The 14,180-nt window shown below is 39.1% G+C and overlaps 1 protein-coding gene across 1 annotated transcript in view; it reads left to right on the top strand.

Moving 5' to 3' along the window:
- Nucleotides 1-14,180, top strand: part of GADL1 (glutamate decarboxylase like 1) — a gene marked incomplete at both ends in the record, with an annotated part of 265,368 nt that overhangs the window by 195,381 nt on the left and 55,807 nt on the right. The window lies entirely within an intron of this gene.

The raw sequence follows: 14,180 nt of genomic DNA on the forward strand, positions 1-14,180 counted from the left end.
CTCTAGAAGAAAAGGAAAAACTTGCCAGTCATGCAAGGAACAGACATTTAGCACTCACTGTGCCGGGCACTGGAGATATAAACATCAAAGAGACTTGGTCCCTGCCCTGGGAAACTCGTATTCTAGGAGACAAATGAGTAAAGAGATCATCACCAGGTAACTAGTAGGTGCCTAGATGAAGAGAAACCCTGTAAAGGCAGAAAGAAAGGATATCTACCCCAAAGTGTGACACTAGATTGGAGTCTTGGACAATAAGTAGGTGTGAGTCGGTGACAACTGTGAAGAAGTGGGTTCCAGGAAGAATCACAACATCATGGCCCAGAGGCTAAGAGGGGAGGGTGTGATCGAAGACCACAGTGGGGCAGGGGGCAGTGCTAGGAGTAGGACAAGAGCAGCAGGCACGGGAGCGCACGGAGGCCTCATCTTCCATGACAGGTGCTTGGAATTTGTGCCTAGTTAGGTAGAGGTGGGAAGACCATGGCCTTTAAGTCATAGCCACCTGGATCCTCACCTGCAGCATCTTCTTTAGCCTTAGGCCAGTTTCTGTCTATTCATGGCTCATTTAGCCTCCTTCAAGGTAGCACAATACATACTCAATATATAAATGTCTTAACCTCTTGTTAAACCTGAGGTCAGGCAGCAGAGATGGGGAGAGATGGACAGAGTTACCTGTGCCTTTGCCTAGACAAACCCTCCATTGGCCATATCAGGCAGTTAGCATGGTCCTTGGATCTGGTTTGTCTTTTTGTCACACAATGTAAATGAGAAAGTGCTAAAGAATACATTTCAGATGGTAAGTGACTCAAAAAGAAACAATGTGAGAATTTAATGGTGATGTTTCCAGGGACATTTTGCACTTTGATGGAATGCATTAGGCATTGTTTGGTGATGTTGAGAAGGATATGGCTGCCATCCTTCTCACTTTCTGATTGTTAAGAAAAGCAACGTAGAAGGTGATATTTGTGTTTTATGGACTCAATACTGTTGCATGGACACGGATCAGGATAAGTAAATAGTCTCTTTATGTTTGGGGATACTATGGACTCACTCTTCCATTGTTTAAAGAAATATTTACATTATCTAGTCTCAGAAAATTTGAAATTGAGGATGGGTATATAAGCTAAAATCAGATAAATTAGCATATAATACACTTTTAATCTTCACTGGAGATCAAATATGAATCAGGACAGTCTCTTCTCTCCCCAGTATTCTCCAGCATCAGTTCTCTCATGATTGACATACATGATTCTCCATCCCTTCGTTTTGGAAACACTTTTCTGCCATTTAGAACCATGGGGCCCTTGCCCAGTCTAATATCATATTATTTTAATTGTTCTGGTTGCTTCTGATTCCTAAACATGTATGCTGCAGATGAATCATCATTGGTTCTGTCTTAGTTTCCTTTTATCCTCTCTCTTGGCATGGGTGTGTGTGCATGAATTTGGCAAGGAAGGGAGGCATATATATCTGTTGTTGATCTATGTGGTTTCATGCTTACTGTAGTATGAGAATGCAGGTATATGATTTATAACCTGGAGTGTACTTAAAGCACACTTGAAATTTGTTTTAGGATTTATCTTGGATGGAGAATCACAAACAAATAAATAAACCGAATAAGGCTTCGCCCCTCCAATTCAGACTCATGTCAGGCGGAGCTGTCAGATTTCAGAATCAGTGGTGTGATAAGTCTTCCCTTTGGCAGCAGAAGGGGAGCGGGATTATTTCATAAAGAACCTGGAGTTTGTGTGTGTGTGTGTGTGTGTGTGTGTGTGTGTGTGTGTGTGTGTGTGTGTGTGTGTATGCGTGCGCCCACACACGTGAGACTGTTTTTGAGAACACAGTCACTCTGCTGTCTACTGATGCTGTGACAGCCCCTCTCTGACACTGTGTTCAACCACCGAGTTCCAGCAACTCCTCTTTTTAAAATGTCCTCCATGAAAGTTCTTCTTTTTGGTTTTTTCAGGCATTGCAGCATTCTGGGTCTTCATTAGTTCCCTGCCCAGGTTGTACTCGCTTATTTTCTGGTCTCTGCCTCCTGTTTATTTTCCTTCCTCTCCGCACAGTCGTACCTGCAGCCCTGTTTTATCTTGTCATTTTCCTGCTGGAAGCCTCCAAATGCTTTACACTCGCAGCTTTCAACCCAATCGACCAATGACCACTGTTTATAATAAATGCTGTTAAATGTTCTCTTTATTCTCCTAAGATGAAACCAATAGAAAATAGGACCTACCTACATGGAATTTTGTAAAAGGCAATAGAAGGCCTTACATGTCATAGGAAGGAAAAATAATCTTTATAATAAAGATATGTACTTCATTACATAAACGTTTGGCATGACAATATTAGAAGACACAAGGAAGTGATAAGATGCTCACACATCCTCTTAGAATCACTGTGAATGTGAGCCATCTTCAAACGCAGACTCTTAGAAGTAGGTGATGTTGCTGATGCCAATAATAGGAATGGGGTGATGTTAGTGACATAATTTTCAAAAAAGGTGTACAATTCTTGGTAAAGCATTGAAGAAAACATTTTCCCCTTGATTTACATGGTAGTAGAAAACTTAATGTTTATTTAAAATGGGCACAGAATAATTTGCATGTAAACCAGAGTTAAATTCTGGGCTTGGATAATTGTAATCAGGCTCCTGGCCTCCTGCATTTCCAGCAGGACATTTCAAAGTTGTACAGGACATGGGGCAGCTCTTCCTGGCTCAGGACTGCTCTCCACAGTGCAAGGCAGCTGGCATCCCTGTTCCCCACCTTCTAAACACAAGGAGCAACCCCCAAACATCATGAAAACCAAAAACATCTGCCCAAATTTTGAAGATATTGCCTGGAGGTATAATACCATTTCCTTGAGAATGACTGGTCCACAGTATAAAATCTAGTTCATTCTACTTGGCATCCAAAGGCCTCCATGTCTGTTCCTCAGGCATTAAAAGAGCAAGAAAATTTTAAAAACTTAAATATTCAACTATACGGAGTTGATTAAAATGTGGTACATAATTTATATGCAAATTTGTAGTGTATAGACAATCAAAATTTTCTTCCAAAATAATGTAGTCATAATTTATTATTAATTGAAAAAATAAGTTATAGAACAGTCACTATATTGTATATACATAGAGATTTATATACATATACAATATTGTATATGTGGTTAGATAAGGGGCACCAAACTATTTTAGAAATAGTTACAGATGATTTTTCCTTTCTTTTGTATTCCTCTGCAATTTCTTAATTTTCTACAATTAATATATATTGCTTTTGTGAAAATAATAATAACAGCAGCAACAATAATAACAATAATAATAATAATAAAACAAAGTATAGAATAATTGACCCAACGAAGCCTTAGAGTTCCTTGAGTGTTTATCCAGGCAAAGGTTACCCAGGTTTTGACCACAATCTCCTAATAGTTAAAAAAATTTTTTTTAATTGAGTATTTACCCCAATATGTATTTATTGTTTTAAATTATCTACATGTATTCATTTTTAAATATAGTATGTACATTTTAAAAATGCACAAAATAAGTTTTTTTAAGGATGGATTTAAAATATTTAATTATTCAGAGATGCTCTAATCTTTTCTTCTTATACCAAAGGGATTGTCTTGTTTGGAGACCATGTTTATACCATAGTCAAATCAATTAGTTTGCAAACTAATTTCTCTCATGACTTGCTCCCAGACATAGTATATAATTTGTCTTCCCTTCCTACTTCTCTTTTTCTCTCTCCTTATCTCCTTACTGAAACACCTACACTATCTGCACTGATTTCAAGTTCAGAGACGTTGCCCCTGGGGTCCACAGTGAGAACTTCAGCAGGCTTCCCAGGGCTTCCTGAAAGCTGCCTGCTCTGTGGTCGAGGCAGACTTCACTCGCTAAGGTGGCTGCCCCAAATAAGATTATGTATATTTGTTTCTTCTCCCTTGGTGATCAGGTATGAAGGGCGAGGGAGTCGGGGAGAGAGGGCAAAGATAAAGCTGAAAGCATAAGACCCAGAGAATGTAATTTAAAATTTCATCAGTTTGTTTTATTTCATCATTACTCAATGTTCTGATGCAGAAGATTTCCTCTTTTGTCGACATTTCATAAACAGTCCTGCATTCCACCAACATAATTTACATTCTTAAAAGTAATTACCAAGGTGTCTCTTTGTACTTAAGCATAGTCATTTCAACTTTTTTTTCATTCACTGGCCTGCAGATTTGTGACTAATGTTAGACATTTATAATAGGCTCATTTCTCCTCGACAGTAGGCAAAGAATAAATCTTTTAGAAACTACTAGATGGGTTTGTTGTTTTGCTTATTTGGTGATATAACTTGATATGGTATTCCAAATATCTTTGGAGAGAATCTAGTGTTCTCCCTGGCGGGTTTCTGATGAACAGCACTTGAAGATGAGACAACGTAGACTGGGTAGGGTTGTGTGCTTTCAAGGATGCCCACTTTCTGGCTTTGGATCAGGGAGGGCCTCAGTGCCCCTGGCTGTGCTTCACTTGTTTCCGCTGTGTGTGTGTATGTGCATGTGTGTTCACATGAGTGCATATGAGTTCATACACATTTTGAGGTCTTCTATGTATTTTGAGGACTTTGATTCTGATTTTCTTTCCCTCATCATCTGTAACATTTGCTTAGCAAGCACTCGTTTTTGGATTGTGGAAAAAAAACCCGTTTCTTTAAAGGTGTGACAGTGTTTTGTTTTGTTTTTTTAATTTTCAAAGATGAGTTTCTTTTTTAACCCTGTAATATAGAAATTATAACATCTTCAAAAATCCTGTTTGCTAGTGGATATCCCTCATTTTAAAGCTCTACTTTAAAAAAATTATATTTAAGGAGAATGTAATATAGAAGTATCTTAAAATAAAATATTTCTGAGTGTGACTTGAGACTCTCTCCTTGTCGATTTTGAAAATGCTTAATGTACTAAATACTTAAGGTACTATTTCTTGCAGATACTATATTCTCTTTCCCCAAATTATTAAGACCTGAGATAAAATGCTGTTCTTTTAACTATTCTCTCAGGGAGAGATGTTATTTTCTACAATCTGTCAGATATTCTACTAGCTGTAATCAGTTTCTTCTGTGTCATTAAGGGTCAAGGAGCTACTTAAGTAAGTCCTGTGTGTCTGGCCTTCTTCAGAAATCAGCTGGGGAAGCTGGGTGTCCCTTCTGTTGAAGGACATGGGATACTCTGTCTTATAGCTTTTATGCCCATCTCTCTTCCCCAGTTGTTTACTACTTTAGAAAGTAGAGCTTTCTAAATAGCTCTACTCCATTGGATCAATAAAATTTCAAGAAATAAGATTCCAACAGCATCCTTGTTGGATATGCGTGTACTATGGGGAAGTTCACATGAGTTGACCTTTGTATTCAACAACACCTTTCAACATGTAGAATACATTTGCCAAATTGGTGTTGTTAATTTATTTCATATGTTGCCTTTTAGTCTTTTAAACATTATTTTCAGACACATAGAGAGGAATTTCCATGGATAGTTACTTGAATCCCCAGGGAAGCCAGACAAGTCCAGATGTCCTCAACAAAGAGTTATTTTTTTCTTTCCTTTATTTTTCTCCCCTAAGTTTATTGACTGTGCAAGAAGTTCTAAACTTGGAATGATCTACTGAAAGTTAAAATTGAGCAAAATGAAGCTGGGTGTCTCTGCAGGCTGGGGCTGAACTGTCCTGGACCTGAGGTCAGGACAGGACTGGGTCTGAGAGGAATGTCCATGGGTGTGGCTTCCTGTAGCTCACTCACACCAGCGCACACTCCATGGGGCACTCAAGATAGCAGTAATGGGAAATGAGGCCAAAGAACATAGCTAAAGCTGCATTTCACAAGTATCTTTTTGTGCCTTGGGTTTACTCTTTAGCACACAAGCAACGAGTCTACTTGATGCCAGGAGTATGTCTGGCCTTGTCTGTAACATTTGCATAAGAACCAAGTTAATCACTTAAGTACAACAGTTTCTTCAGTCTCTGCTCAAATCTTCAGGCCCATCTGAAATAATTCTGAATTTCCAGATCTATCAGAGTGCGAATTGAAGAAATGCAGAAGCTTAATCAGTTTCATGGAACACTTGCCACTGTACCCTGAGTATAATTTTATTTAGTTCACTGAGTCAGGAGTTACAGACTCAAAACCTATAGAAGCTAGGCCAGTAGCATACGTGAGGGAAGTAGACGGGGCATAACACAATAGGGAGTGGTGGGGACTGTGGACAACTGGAAAGCAGTGGCCCCAGCTAAAGGGGGAAGCCTATACTCAGCTCCTAATGATGGCTGCCATGTGGAAATGCAGGTCTGGGTTGCCAGGTCTTCTTATTTTTAAAGAGATGCTAGATTTATAGAAATTTATGTAAACCGTCCTTTGCTTTTAATGTTTTAAATGTTGGCAAGTGAAAAATTACTAAGGTTGACGGGTTCTGGCCTTCAGGCTTTTAGTTTGCAACTCTTACCTAAATCCATTAATGCCCTATCACCTGTTTCTCTTTATGTGTCACCAGAAGCTCCTTGAGATGAGGGTGTGCCCCGTCTTTGTCTTTGTTCCCCCAGGGCAGCTAATCTGATGGCCAGTCCCGGCCGCCATCAACTTTGAGAGATGTCCAAGTTCTGTGTCATCTACCAGAAAAAGAAAACTCACTGTTGCACGCTGTCAGACTTGTAAATGGGGTTTTAAGAACTGTGGTCTTTTGGTCAGTGTAGCAATACAATTAGGATATACGGGTGTTTGCTGTTCTTGTGTTTTCTCCTTTCCCTGTCCTGAGCACTGGACCTGGCCTCTGGGCTCCATGCTTCTCTTGAGGCTTCTGTAGCCTTGAAGACATCTGTCTTCCTAGATTTTCTGAAAGCCTCAGCTGGCCAGAGATGAAACCCATAGAGGAAGGCAAGGAGTCTGGAGGCGGAGAGGCAGGCACAGGAGAGAGGAGCAGAAAGGGGCGTGCTGGAGACAAGAGCTCTAAATATAAGGATTAATCCCAGCTTCTCTTCTCTGAGTGCCCTAAGGAGGTGTGTGTGTGTGAGCGGGCGCGCGTGCGCGCGTGCATGCGTGTGTGTTTGTGTGTGTGTGTTCCAGGTGATGGAATGTCTGCCCATTCCTAACAAGTTACAGACTATCAAGGGATCATGTTGGTTCAGACCATAAGCATTTCACATATTGAATCAATGACCTAAATGTTAGCCCTGGATGAGACCCCCAAGAACCTCTGCAGGACCCAATGAGGCTGTGGGAGCCATAATAATGACTGAAATTGACTTTTAACCTGACCTAGTAGGATAGCGGCTTGAGGTTGGTTTAATTTTATTTAAAGGATATAAAGTACTGTGACATTTCTTGCACACCTGAGCGAAATTCATATCCATTAAGGAATTTCTCTGGACTTGATGCAATATTTATTGTTGCAAAACAAAGAATGGATCCTGTGCTGAAAGAAAAAATATATATATATTTTTTTGCATGCTGTCTTTGAAGTCCCTTTGCCAGTACCAAACCTGCCCCCTGGTGGCACTTTTGCTCATTTTTCCTTTCCTTGCTGGGATGTGACACTAAATGCTGACTGAATAAATGCGGTTATAAAATGTTACAGAATTACAGCATCACTGGGGTCAGGGCTTCTGGATTCTACCAAACCAAGAGCAGCTCACCTGAGTGAGGAATTCTCAAAGGATAAAATTGACCTGTGTGTCTTCACTTCAAACGTGTTTCTTGTTGCTCTTCCTTCGTCTTCACTCCTCGTTTTCACGGCAAACTCCTCTGTGCTTACCTTTGCGTCTGCTGTCTGGACTTCATCCCACCTGCAATCTTACCACTCACTTCCCTCTCCTTCTCTGCCCTCCCACCCTCCCTTCTCCTTACTTCTCTCTCTCACTCCTTCTCACATTTTCCTTCTTCTTTTTTCTCTAATATATTGCTCCCCTCCAATGATAAACACATCCAGGCTCTGACAACCTTAAAGGAAATAATTTTATGATTTTTCTCTTAATACTGTTGTCCCCTCAAGATACATCCCTGTCTCTTTCTCCATCCCTTTGGACTAAACTTATGAAAATAATAGCTTAAAGTGTCTCACCCTGAATAATAGTCTGTGTCATAGTTTATAAAACCATTCCCATAATTTGGGGTGTTCGGGTTGTTTCCAACATTTCCCCTTTGTGAGCAGTAACAAATGACCATCTCCATCCCCAATCCACTTTTGCTTTTATTATTTCCAGAAGATAAAGTGCTCAGTATGTAATTGCTGATTATAGAAATCATTGTGGTTTGGAGCCTGACTCTGGCTGTGTATTGGGATACTGATTTTTAAGAAGGTTGCATTCCACCAGTAAGCAACCAGTACACAGCCTTCCATCTAACTGCGGCAACACTGGGTGTTGCCTGCTTGGGGGGAAATTTATTTAGAAAGGGGAAAAATACTATCTTAAGTTTGTTTTGCTTTTATTGTATTAGTTGTTGGTGGTTTGAACCATTTTCTATTTTTTTCTTTACTGATGGTGCTTCTCTGTGTACCCATTGTTTTTTCTTATCTTACATGTTTGTATTTTGAGGTCTGATGGTTTCCTTATAAATTTGAATGAGGATATATATAGTTTGAGTTTTAAAGCCCTTTTTGTCAGATGGAATGCAAATAATGCCCTTAGTATAATGTGCTTTTTATTTTAGTCTTGCTGTTTTTTCATTGTACAGAAGTTTTAAATTTTTTATGTATTCAGATCTGTCAGTCCTTTCCTTCATGATTTATTCCACTGCTTCAAAGCTGAAGTTATTGTTCTTTCACAAATCTGGTAAATATTCTGTTCCATCTCCTGCTGGTTTTTCTGTCATTCCATTTTTTTTTTTTTTTGTATTTAACTCAATTCATGTGGAGGCTATTTTTGTGTACAGTGTAAAATATGTATCTAACCTGCTCAGTTCACCCAAATTATTATCCAGTTATTCCAATTTGATTTATTTAATAATTCTTCCTAACTCTTTTTATTATGGGAAGCTTGTGTTATCACGTGTTACACTTTTTAAAACACTTTAGTCTATTTCTGGATTTTCCAATCTGTTCTATTGATCTGTGTTTCTGTTTTTGTGTCAGGAACAAAAGGTTTTAAATGGTGTTGCTTTATAATGAGTTCTCAAGGCTGCTAAAATATCACCCTTCTGGTTCTTTTTTAAAAGAGCATTCTTTAACATTACATTTAAAATTTTTTGTACGGATTGTAGAACTGTTTTTTAGTTAAAGACATCTTGTTAGGATTTTTATCAGAGTTTAAAATCATTGAATCTGGAGTTAAATAAATAATACCTTTGCTGCCACTGGCTGTGTAACCATGGACAAGTTACTTAAAGTCCCTTTACCTCCTCTTTTTCCTCAATAGCGTGGGGATAATAAAAAGCACCTATCTTAAAGGGTTTTGATAGGGTTGAATGGCATAATCCAGGTACAGTGTCTGGCACAGAGTAAGTTCATTAAATATTATCTTGCATTATTATTAATCCTGTTTCCTCATTTTTGAAGGACTGTATGAGCCTTAAATGTCTTCTTCATGCCTTTTTGCTTATCCCCCTTCAAATTACCTTAAATACTATTACAACAGTAAACTTTCTAAAATACAACCCTGATCATGTCACTCCTTATGTTTCCCTTTGTCCCAAAGGAAAGAGTCCGCAAACATTCAGGGACTGCGGAGATACGATTTAACTCAGCCTCCACGCCCTGTCTCCTGCTAACCCTCTTCATGTACAGTTTTCTCCTGGAGGCCCCAGAGATACGTACTTGTTTCCTCCTCTGAAGTATTATGACTATGACCTAGTCTTCTCGAAGCCTCTTATAGCTTTCAACCTAATATAGTATAGGGAATCTGGGGGTCTGAGTCGACCTTCAATTAGGCTGGCAACACCTCAACTTGCCCAGAAGGCATTTCCTGACACTTGAATATGAGTACCCTTTCCATATACTCCTGTGACATCTTTGCTACCCTGTCTTGGCTGTTACCGTAAGATAGCAGCATTTGGGGTGGGGAATGGAAAAGATGGTGGCAAGCCAGGGAGGAGGGGAGTAGGCGGTGAGAAGCCACCCATTGCAGGAAATAGCTGATGGATTTTAGCCAAGGAAGATGCATTGATAAGCCCCGTTATCAACAAAGATTCACTTATTTGTACTGATGACACTGTTGATGGAGGGGAGATGAAGAAAGTGGGCAGCATGTCCCACTGGGGTTGGCCATATTTGAGCTTCAATATCCCAAGCCAGGCTAGCATAGAGCTCTTGAAGCTCTATACTGGAGCAAAATGAAAATGCAGAGCCCTTTGTTCCAAAATTATCAAGAATTTCAAGATGGTGACAGCACGGGGCTCTTCCACACCCAGGGCCCTATGCAGCTACACTGGTTGCACACTTACGAGGTCAGCCTGGTTGTATACTCATGTGTGAGTTGTTTAATAAGGGGAAAGTTGCTAGTGTTACTATTTCTTTGCATTTTCTCACGCTGGTCTCACACGGTAGATGCACAATAAATGTTTGCTAAATGAATGAATCGGTGAGTAAAGACATGGCCTGATGGATTACCCTTTGGGTGACTGACTCTTGTGCTTATAGTGGTTTCCTAGAGACATTAGTTGTTCTTACCTTTCTTGCCCATCAACTCACCCGTAGAAGTTTTAAAAACTAAGAGTGCTCATTCTCAGAGTGTGATTGGGTTGGTCTGGAGTGAAATGCTGGGATCATCTTTTTTATCTGGTTTCTGATATGCAGGAAGGACTGGGAACCGTCACATCTTATGAATGATCTGTGTAAGGGATTCTCAGGATGAGGGCAGCTTAATAATGAAGAGATCGTGAGGAGATAAATTGGAGGAGGCCACCTCCTCTGTCTCTATGTGAATCTAGCAGGGTTGATGTTGTAGTTTGCTGTCTAGTTAGTTGTGTTTTGTTTACCAAATCATCATTAGTTCAGAATGCAAAAAAAAATTTTGAAGGTCAAAATTTTTAAAGTCTGACTTCAGATAGCTCTCTCGATTTTAGTTCAGACTTTTCATACTACCTATCTTTGAATCATGCTCCGCTTCTTATGAAAATATCCCCCTATCTAGGAGGTCCTAGAAAGAATAGCACTCCACTGTTTTAGGGGGCAGGGATAATTCAAATGTTAGAAATACAGCGGCAGAGCTTGCTTTAGTTGATTGTAATGCCACCTGTCTGACTCAGAATTGAGACTGTCTTTCAGTCTACAACCCGGGGGGGGCGCTGCTTTTCCAGGTGGTACTACAATGGGCTAGAACAGCGGTCCCCAACCTTTTGGGCACCAGGAACCGGTTTTGTGGAAGACAGTTTTTCCATGGACCGGAGGGCGGGGGTGTGGAGTATGGTTCAGGCGGTAATGTGAGCCATGGGGAGCGATGGGGAGTGGCAGATGAAGCTTCACTTGCTTGCAGGCTGCTCACCTCCTGCTGTGTGGCCTGGTTCCTAACAGGCTGCAGACCATTACCAGTCCGTGGCCCAGGGTTTGGGGACGCCTGGATTAGAATCTTGTTGGTAATGAATTGGGTCTTAATCATGTCTTTCATATGGGTTAATAATGCTTCAGGGTAAAAAGACAATCAGGGACTCAGAATTCTCATTTGAATCTGCCTATTCATTCAAAAAATACGTATCTAGCACCTACCATGCACCAGACTCTTTTCTAGGTGCTTGGGGTACATTTCTTTTGTTGAGTAGTTTCTCTAATAAAATGTGATCAAAGCTTAGAAAAATTACAGAGACTGAGGTTTTATGAAGGATGACAGGAAAGATTTAAAAAATTAAAACTGAATTACTCCTCAGTTTTTACAAATGAAGGTTCAGCTTGGTTTTTAGTTTATAATGCAGTGGTCCTGCAGCTCTGTTGTTCTTATAGGCATACATTACATTGTAAGTGTAATCTAACATAAATGTTGCAAAACTGAGTTATGATTTCTTTTATACTCTGAACACCAGAATCTATCAGATCATGTCTTAGAAACTAGTTTCTACTGTGTACTTCTGTTCTACTTCTTATAGTCTGAACAGAGAAAATGTCTTGGATCTAAAATCTTACACTCTTAATTCCACTGAGATTTTTTCCCCTTTCATATCCTCAGTTATTATTTAAGAGAACTAAATTTTGAAATTTCTTAAAGCAATTTATTTTATTTTTTGGTATGAAGTTTAAATATAAAATAGCTTCAGTAATTACATTATTAAAGATAAATGTGAATATGTCAAATATAAATATATATATGAAATATCAATTTACATCTTTGTAAAATACTTGTATTAAATTTTTCTATGCTATTATCATAAAATTAATTTTTTTTTTTGGATTCTGGTTCAATTTAATGGTGAAGAATTCTAATTAATAAATGTAAAGGGAATGAGGGAAATAGGAAATCACCATAATAGTGGTAATTATATACAAAATCCATTGATGGATGGTAAGAGTTGAAGGTGAAAGTATAAGGAAAAAATGGGATATTAGATTGTCTCAAAGTATCTCTCCCAAGTATTTAATTACAAAGATAAAACATTGCACACACCCCTTTAACCAAATAATCACCAACAGTGAGACATTGGCATCAAAGTGATGCACTAAGAAGGGCAAACACTTGGGTAGTATTCTCACCAAAACATGTGTAACTATGTTCTAATAATGAAGGAACTGCAGGCAGACCCAAAATGAATACCCTTTTGTAAAATAACTTGCCCAATCCTCCAAAGTTCATAACTTTTCTAGGTCATAAAAGGCAAGGGAACTAAATACAATACCGGGTGGTGGATTCAATTTTTGCAACATTAGCAGAGAAAACTTGATGAAATTCAATCAAACCTGTCATTTGATTGATAATATTGTTCCCAATGTTAATGTCCTGGTTTTGATCATTATACTACAGTAGTGTAAAATGTTAGTATTAGGCAAACTGGGAGAAGCGCATATGGAAGCTCTGTAGTCCTCTTGCAATTTTTTTTTTTAACGTCTTTATTGGAGTATAATTGCTTTACAATGGTGTGTTAGTTTCTGCTTCATAACAAAGTGAATCAGTTGTACATATACATATGTTCCCACATCTCTTCCCTCTTGTGTCTCCCTCCCTCCCACCCTCCCTATCCCACCCCTCTAGGTGGTCACAAAGCATGAGCTGATCTCCCTGTGCTATGTGGCTGCTTCCCACTAGCTATCTATTTTACGTTTGGTAGTGTATATATGTCCATGCCACTCTCTCACTTTGTCACAGCTTACCCTTCCCCCTCCCATATCTTCAAGTCCATTCTCTAGTAGGTCTGTGTCTTTATTCCCATCTTACACCTAGGTTCTTCATGACTTCTTTTTTTCTTAGATTCCATATATATGTGTTAGCATACGGTATTTGTTTTTCTCTTTCTGACTTACTTCACTCTGTATGACAGACTCTAGGTCCATCCCCCTCACTTCAAATAACTCAATTTCATTTCTTTTTATGGCTGAGTAATATTCCATTGTATATATGTGCCATATCTTCTTTATCCATTCATCTGTTGATGGACACTTAGGTTGCTTCCATGTCCTGGCTATTGTAAATAGAGCTGCAATGAATTTTGGTACATAACTCTTTTTGAATTATGGTTTTCTCAGGGTATATGCCCAGTAGTGGGATTGCTGGGTCATATGGTAGTTCTATTTTTAGTTTTTTAAGGAACCTCCTTACTGTTTTCCATAGTGGTTGTATCAATTTACATTCCCACCAATAGTGCAGGAGGGTTCCCTTTTCACCACACCCTCTCCAGCATTTATTGTTTCTAGATTTTTTGATAACTGCCATCCTGACCGGCCACACACATTTTTTAACGGAAGTCAAAGGGTGGAAAGTATGTTGAATAAAAAACAGTTTACAAGCTAATAAAAATATTTTTGTTAAATTTCTAATCTCTGATTTTGGAGGTCAGTTTGTTGTACTGGAGAACTCAGATATGTTTTGTGTATTTTTTCAAGTAATGGCAGTTCTGAAAAATCACATGGAAATTTTGACTATAGCCTTCCAAAGGGACATTATATTGAGGTACTGGGTGAACTGGAAGCTATTTTAAACCTATGTTCTCACTTTTCCTACATAGATTATTGCCACAGATGTCTCCACCTGACTCACCTGCTTCCGGCACTGCCTCTGCTCCAAGCCCCTGTCCTCACACTGTCAGAGG

The sequence above is a fragment of the Leucopleurus acutus genome (genome assembly GCF_964270905.1).
Source record: "Leucopleurus acutus genome assembly, chromosome: 10".
In the NCBI taxonomy this organism is placed as follows: Eukaryota; Metazoa; Chordata; class Mammalia; order Artiodactyla; family Delphinidae; genus Leucopleurus; species Leucopleurus acutus.